The following is an 8,789-nucleotide window of genomic DNA, read 5'->3' on the forward strand; positions in this document are numbered from 1 at the left end:
AATTCCCAGTACCACACACACATACATGCACACACATACAAAGGAAATATAGAGGATATTGTTCCATTTTCCACAGACGTTATGGTAATTTATTTATATTCCTTCTACAAGTGTAGCAAAGTTCTATTGAGTACACATCTTCATTAAAACGTAGCACTTTCCTTTTTATTTTATTTTAACCATTCTTGTGGAGAGAAGTGGCGTTTCACTGTACCCATCTATTTCTATTTTACTACATGACTTAGTAGATATGGGCTTTGAATTTTGTGCAAGGCCTTTCATCAGCCTTTGAGGCACTTTTGTGAGTTTTTCCCTCATAAATATTAATATGGTGAATTATTTGTACAGAATATCTAATACTGGACCATCCTTTCATTCCCAAGTTATTTGTATTAAAATATTTTAACTATTGAATTACATTTGGTGATATCTCATTGAGGAATATTTCATTGATATTCCTGTGAGATTATTCCAGAGATTTTTTTTTTTAATCTTTGTATTCACTTATTTGCAGGCCTTTCTTGAAGAGGAGACAAAGCTAATCTTTTCTATATTGTTCCAATTTCAGTTTGTAGACGACTGAAGTAAACACACGTCCACTAAGGATTTTGTGTTAGTGGTGACTGAACCAAAACGAACCCAGGGCCTCCCACTGAGCTACATGCTGAGTCCCTTTTTCTTTTAATCTGAGGCAGAGTCTTGTCTAAATGGCCTAGACTGAGCTGGAACTTGCAACGCTCCTGCCTCAGCCTGCAGAGTGCTAGGATTATAAGCGTACTTAATTTCAGAGTGTAAATTGTTCACTATGTTTGATTGCAGTTCTCTTTTTTCCTCCTCTTCCTTTTCCTTCTGTTTCTTTTGCTTCTTGAGGTAAACTGACTAATGGTAACCTGAGTGGGACCGCCCATCTGATTTGAGTCAGCATGGTTTTCTGAAGGATGTAAAAGGAGAACTGGAGGGGAGGATTTCGGCTGGTTCTTCTTCTTTCGCAGAGTTTCGTTGTAGCTACTGTTCTTTGGAAAGAGTTCCGGCGATTTTTCTTCGCAGGAGCTTTGGCTTCTTCCTTTCTTCAAGGGAGCTTCAATTTTCATCTTCAAATTGGATGTCTTCTCCTAGCTTCAGGGGCCAGTCAGCCTTCTGGCTCCAATCCCTCAGCCTTTTGGAGCAGACACTTTCGCTTCCGGCACTTGCCTTCGGGCCTTTCCGGCGCTGGCCTTCGGGCTTTTCCGGCGCTGGCCTTCGGGCCTTTCCGGCGCAGGTCCTTCCGGCTCACATGGCGGATCCTTCTGCTTCCTGAGAGAAGCTTGCACAGGATGTTGCCGTGAGCTCTAAACCCTCCGCTGGGTCCTTCAGGTCTCCAACGCTCAGACAGAAGTCTTGGACTCTTCTATGTCTGACTCTAGTAAGCACTGACTAATGCACTTATTTTCTTCCTTCTCGACCCTTTTCCTAGTTTTTACTATTGTTTCTTTATTTATTTTATATCTTAATTCTTTCATTATTCGCTTCTTTTCATGGAATGTCTTGAAGATTTTTTGGCTTATTGCAGATATTTGGTAAATATCGAATGAAGAGTTGACAGAATAAATTAATTCTGTAATTTCAAGGGAGTTTATTTCTTTGGAGGTCTGTAATTTTTTTTCTCTCGTGAACTTCGCAGAGGTCTGTGGGAAAATGTTCATTTCTGATAGGGATTTGGGAGGTTCCCAGACTGTGTGTGTAACTTCACATAGATAGTTTATATTTGTACGTCATACAAATTAGAAACATTGGTGAGACAATTTAATGTTTTAATAAAATTGATTGTTTACCATTTATCACAGTGGTATGATATCAGGCAGCTAGTTTCTATTCATTTCTTGTTGTGGAAAGTGTTAACATATTGGCTTTTTGCATCAATTGAGGAGATTCAGAAAGAGAAGGTGTAAGTCATTAAAATGGGAAAGATCTGGCCAGAGAGATGAGATGTAAGGAAATCCAAGGAAAAGTAACTTCTCAGAAGTTAAAAGAAACTCGAGTATGAATGGTAAACAGAGACAAATACCACGTTGACTCAGGTTCTGTAAGGACAGAATGGTATTTCCTTTGAAATATGAAGGTTGTTGACCACTACAGACTTCAGCAAAATTTTCTGGACCTGTAGAAGCGGAGGTCAGACTGATTTGGTTTAGGAACTGAAAGGGGAGTAAAGAGCAGAAGTCATGAGCAAGAATTACACTTCTTGGCCGGGGAGGAAAGGAGATAAGTTGTAAAGTAGCTAAAAGCAGCTATGGGAGTGAGAGGAGATTTTACTCATTATGGAAGAGACCAGGTCATATTTATAATTTTGAGGGTAAAGAGGCAGTAGAAAGAAAATAAAGCTTATTAACAGGGAGATGGAATTACTGATGAGGAGACCTATCTGCCCTGGCAGTGGAGTCTAGAAATAACTTTAAAGGTGTGCAAGAATTATCAAGGCATATAAAAGCCATAATTTTTAATGTTTACAGAGCTGTGGTTGAACCCATTTTGCTTACCCAAAAGACATTCTACCTCTACTTAATCTGCAAGCCTTTCCTTTATTAGAGTGGCTGTGTGGCCCACTCTAGGAGGTCATTCAAGGCATTTTTGATTTAAGCTAGTAATGAGAACTTCAAGATACTTATTCAAGTGCTTATTTTCTTAACTTCTTGCAGTTTGGTCTAGGAAGCAGAAAGTTCCCTAGGGAGCATCTGTGTTAAGTTTTTCAATTACTGATAAAAAGAAAGAACTTAACAGAAAGATCCCTTTTCCACCACCCTGACTTCTGACTTTGAATGCTGTTGTTTTATGCTTGATTCATAGGACCCATTCTGAGACTGTAAGGTAAGAGAATAAAGATAAAACTTCAACAAGAATAATAGACAGGGGGGAAGAATGGCTCCAGAATCCTAAATGTTTGCTAAACAGTGAACAGTGCCTGAGTGTCCATTAGTATTTTTTCTGTTGTTGACAGGCAGAGAATAACGGATTCAAATCATGCAAACTTTCCTTTCACAGTGATTCACAAGATCCTCAGCATTACCCACTTGGTAGGAAAGTGTATCATATAATGAGTAGTATTTCTACTTCAATTGATCATAGGGCTCAAAACTTTTTAAAAACTGTCTGAAAATACCCCCATTTTCACCATTATATTTCCATTTTAGTCAAATAATGAAATTATAGCAAAAATTAGTCATTAGTAACTTTCATTAGGGAAGGTGCTTTGTTTTTCTTCTCATTGCTTGTATAACTGAGATTCAATAAATATCCATGCAATAAATCAATAAAATATAACTCACCTAGCTCCATTTTTGGGAGAGGTGGTCTAAAATGTTTTAACTTTTCAAGGTGAATGGATTAGGTTTTCACCAATTTTGTGAAAATTATTTTTTTCTTTTATTATAGTTAAGGTATTTAATGGTTCTGTTAATATGATCCATGAAACAATTTCCAGCCAATTGGATATAAGCAGAAATAATCTACATCACTTCCAGATGCTAGTGTCCAGTAGGGAATGTCTCACTGTGCTGTCTTAGAGTCTGGAACATGGCTGGTAAGCCTGCTCACAGAGACTAGAGAAACACTCAAGGGGATTCTGGAGGACCTCCCTGGAGCATTTTTATTTATTTGACCTTTTCTTTCTTTTTTTTTTTCTTCACTGACCTCTTACAATATCCACTATGGAAGCTTCTTCTTCAAAACTCAAATGCTGCCCATTGAAAAGGATGAGGATGTAAGGTGAAATCCTGAAAATATGAATATTTTCCTCAATTACATGGTATAAATTTGGAAATGATGAGGGCATCCTGAGTCTGAGATGATTTTGTCCCCTCCTTCACAGAAATGAAAGATTTTCTGTATATCTAGGTTGTGACTGTGGATTCTAAACTATATTGCTATGTGAAATATGAAAGATGATTTATTAATGTCTACTGGGTTAGGCACTGTGTTTTTTTTTTTTTTTTCCGGTACCGGGGATCGAACTCGGGTCCTTGTGCTTATGAGGCAGGCACTGGAACCACTGAGCCAAATCCCCGGCCCAGGCATTGTGTTTTAAACATGGGGACTAATAGGAGGAAGTGAGACCTGTGGCCGATGGAAAATACTAGTGATAGAAAATAAGTAGGAATGTGTAACTAGCATTCAGTTAAGAAACTATTCACCAGAAAAAATGTAAATAAAAGACTGATTAATTCTAGAAGAATTAAAAACATCTTCTAAATTTAACTCTTTCAAATACTGCTGACTACATTGTTGTTGGTTGAGAAAACAATGCTGAGATCCTAAGTGTCATACTTTTATTAGGGATATTAAATAGAAAAAGTTTAAAAGCTTCCATATTTGGAGACTACCTTGGAGCTCTTTGGAATAAACAATTTCTATTGCGATTTTGACATTCACATTTGTCTTCATTGCTTTGTGTTTTTAAAAGCAAACAGTCATGTTCTAATACAATACCTGAATGTTGTGATAAATATAAACTTCCTTAGAAGTGTGACTAAGCACAGTTCTGTAAACAAACTGCTTTAATACCATTTTTGGATCCTATTGGCAGCTATATTAAAATGGAGGTTCCTTTGTAGGAAGATCTTGACAGAGACCAGATTCAAGAATACTAAAACACAGCATTGCAAGAAAATTTCTCCCTTGTCTATCTGCGCTTTGAGCTCTGATCAAGATTTCCCTGAGCATTGCCGGAAAGGCACTGCTCTGTCACATGCCAATTTTAAACCAGTTTACAGCTGCCCAAGCTTTACAGTCTCTTAGCTTTTGTATAGTGTTTATAAAGGATCTAGAGGTGATGATACTTAGTTTTTCCCTGGTTTATTTTAAATAGATGAATAAAGGAGGAAAGGGAATCTGAATGTTGCATAAATGTAATGATAAGGGAAATAACATGCACAGATTGTGACAATCCACTTGGAAAAAAAAAAATCCAAACTAATTTTGTTCTATTTCTTCTGGGCCATCTGAGAGCCTTTCCACATTTACCCATACAGACTAAATTATACTGTGATTGAGTTTATGGAAAGATGGCAGCACATATGTAGATGATAGCACAGACAGATATTTATGAAAAACTGGGTTTCTATAAAAAAATAAAAAGGAAAGTTGGTGGGTATTTTGAGGTATATTAGTTAATGTTTAAAAATGGAAACTTTAAAGAATATGCCACTTACTCAAACATGCCACTTGTGCTCAAAAAGAGAGAAACAAGTTTTCCCTTATAGGTGGTGGTTAAATGTTGGCTTGGCTGGTACAGACTTTTATATTCCCAGATGCATGAATCACCTCTACAATATGTCCCTTTTGTTTGCATACTGGTATTCAGTGCCTGTCTGGGGGTGGGGGAAATGTGTGGAGAAAAACCTGTTACTTTGTTACCCTACGACCAGATTGTTTCAAGTCTGTGTGTGCATATTTTATGTCAGAGTCTTTCCTTAAATCTTGGCTTTCTTTCTTTCCTTTTTGCATATTCCTGCCCATCCTAAAAGAGTAAACCTTGTTTTGAACCAAAAATAAATTGCATGTTATTAATAAATTAAATTTTCTAAATCCCTTCTGTTTATTCTGAAAATTGCCTGGGTGAGATGGAAAATATACTGGCCTTGTGTGTCCCGCTTCCAGTAAATCTAGCCTTTTCTCTATAAGACTGTAGCTTCCAAAATGTACTTGCATTTGTCAGGATAAGATTATGAGTTTCTGACTTTGTGGGCTTGCAATCTGTATCTATATTTACATATAGGCAGTTTATGTTATTTATAATTTGTACATGTATGGTATACATACATTTACCAAGAATCTAGGCATTCATGGGAGCATTATTTTTGTTAAATTCTTTTAAAGTTGTCACCAACATCACTCTTTCAGATATGGAAACTGAAACTTGGAGAAGTCAGAAAGAATTTATCCTCACAGATAGCTTTGTCACTTCTCTACTGAACACATGCAGACCGCCTGATGCATAGAAGGAAGCCAGCCTGGCCTCCCCTGGGAAGTAGAGCTGTAGTCAGGCACACTGGTGGTCTTTAAATTAAGCTAAATGGTCCTTTTAATTCACCCCAAATAGAAGAGAAATGTTTTAAAATGTTGTTTGATGGGACCAAGTCTCATCATAGAAAATATGTTTCATTACTTTGTGGGTTTTCTTTTTTATTGCTTTGACAATTTAGACTTGGCCATCCGTGCTGTAATCTTTCCGTTAAATTTTTTGTAGTTAAAAGTTATGTATGTTCACTACGGAAAATTTGGGAGATATGTAAATGCTAAAAAAAAAAGCTATGGCATTAAGATGTAATCATTCTGGAATTCTTGCCCTATATACTTGCAGTATTTTTGTGATGCATTGTGTCTATGTGCACATTGTGTCTTTGTTTAGTTTTGGAAAAACTTTAGTTTTGGAAATTGCGTTTCCACAGTTTCAATTCAGTGTTCTATTTGTAAGCGTGGAAACCTTTCATGTCGCTATTGTAAAATGGCAGTTATTTCAAAATAAAATTTCATCATAAGATTGTACTTAATTTTTTTAGCCAGTCTTTTATTGTTTGGAATTTTAAGTCCAATTTTTCTGTTTTACAAATATTTCTCTGAAATTGTCTCACTCTCTAACAGCAATATTTGCAAGTTTCTGTTTGCATACTTATACAAGTGTTGGATTGTTACAATTTTGCAGTAATTTGCAAATTAGGTCGGCAAATGTTTTATTTTAGTTTTAACTTTTATATCGCGGTTGATTGAATCTCTTACTCTTCCGTTCATGTGGTGATGTTTATTCATTTTTTAAGTATGCAAATTATGAGACTACTTGCAGAGAACATTTTGTGCAGTGAAGTACATATTTGGTTCCAGCCCACACAAAACTTACAGGTTCTCAAGCCTGATGAACAAAGGACATAACAAACACATGATTTTTTAATTGCACATTTTGCTAAATTCTCTGAAAAAAATCGACATCGTACCAATATAGGAAAGAAAACTTTCTTCTATAAACAATGTAATTTACATTTGACTGGTCAAAATGTATACATATACAAAAGTTAAAATATATTAAAGGAAATACCATGACAATAGCTGCCCTTAATCTCTTCCAAATTTGATCTCAAAGTGAATCAATATTCAGTTATTTCCTCTGTGTCTTTATGGAAATACTATTTGCATGTGTGTACACAAGATTAAAAAAAACGTACAGACTCACGACTCCTCACTGTAACATTTTATTTCAAAAATATCCTTTTCAGTATATGTATAGCTGCCTCATTCTTTGCAATGGTTATATATATATTTTAGAAAGGTTTCATTATGTGGTGTAATTTAAAATACCACTAAAAATGTTTCCTTTGTTTGATTTTAATTATGTAGTCATACCTTTATTACTTTATTTTTTCATATTTTATATTTGTAATATTTATTCTGATAGTGTATGCAGTATATTTATTGTAAATTTATATACAATTAAAGTTCATTATAGTTTACTAATATTTTGTTTTTAAAAGGTGATTATCTTACTAGTAAACAAATGAAATTAATAAATTTATAATTGTTTTCTCTACAACTCCATTTTCACTTTTTTTACTTTAATATAATCACATATACATACACTTATTTTATTACTGCTTAATAATTATATATTTTGGTTTTAGCTATAAAATACCTATGAATTTCTTTGTAATTGTTACTATTAATTTCTTTGTGATTACTTATCATAATTTTTCATTGACATTTACTTTGTATGTTTATTAATTTTATGTATTTTGTATATATAAATACATAATTTTTTATACATGTATATATTGTGGAATAGCAAACTAGAGCTGTTTAACATATACTTTATTTCAAAAATTTATAATTTTTGTGGTAAGAGTAATATCTACTCTGTAGCAATGTTCAGTATATAGTATATAGTATATAGTATATAGTATATATATGTATATAGTATATTTACTCTAATACCTATGTTGTACAGGACATCTCTTATTTCCCTAGCATAATTGAAATTTTGTGTCCTTTGATTAACATCTCACCAGTGTCCTCACTCCCTGAGATTTTGGTAACCACCATTAACTCATCACTTCTCAGAGTTTGATTCATATTATACATATGAGTGAGAAAATGTGGCATTAGTCTCCCTGGGCTGAATTTATTTCACTGAATTATAACAGCCTCCAGGGTCACTGGTGGTGTTGTAGATGACAGAATTATGTTCTGTTGTTAAAAACTGAACAGTATCCATTGTGTATATATGCTACATTATCTATTCACCTGGGTTGATTCTGTGTCTTGGCTTAATGCTGTAATGAACACGGGAGTTCTGTTCATCCCCAGAGATGGAATTTTTGGATCATACTGCATTTCTGGCTTTAATTTTTGGAGGAAAATCCACATTTTTCCACAATAGATTTACCAATTTACATCCCCATGAATGGTGTGAGAAGATTTCTTGTACCCATATCCTTGCCAACATTTGTTACCTTTGACTTTGACAGAAGCCATTCTAACAGGTCTGAGGTGTTATCTCACTGTGGTTTCTATTTATATTTCCCTAGTAATGAATGACACTGAACATTTAAAAAAAAAGTAAATCTGTTGACTGTATGTTTTTGGAGAAATGACTATTCAGGTCTTTCTCTATTTTTTAATCTAGTTATTGTGTTACTACTGAATTTAGTGTGTCCCTTATATACTATGCATATTAACTCCTTATGAGAGGTATGATATACAAATATATTTTACCATTTTTAATAGCCTCTTAACTCTTTTTTTTTTTTTTTTTTTTTTTTTTTTTTTTT

At 34.5% G+C, this 8,789-nt stretch overlaps 1 long non-coding RNA gene across 1 annotated transcript in view; it reads left to right on the forward strand.

The window, feature by feature from the left end:
- Window positions 1-1,264: 1,264 nt before the first annotated feature.
- Window positions 1,265-8,789, forward strand: part of LOC117286838 — a 133,440-nt gene continuing 125,915 nt past the window's right edge. The window contains exon 1 of the long non-coding RNA XR_004517937.1: window positions 1,265-1,402. This is a non-coding gene — a long non-coding RNA (uncharacterized LOC117286838). The remainder of the gene's footprint in view (window positions 1,403-8,789) is intronic.

The sequence above is a fragment of the Fukomys damarensis genome, unplaced genomic scaffold, assembly GCF_012274545.1.
Source record: "Fukomys damarensis isolate Sample0158 unplaced genomic scaffold, DMR_v1.0_HiC HiC_scaffold_19, whole genome shotgun sequence".
NCBI lineage: Eukaryota > Metazoa > Chordata > Mammalia > Rodentia > Bathyergidae > Fukomys > Fukomys damarensis.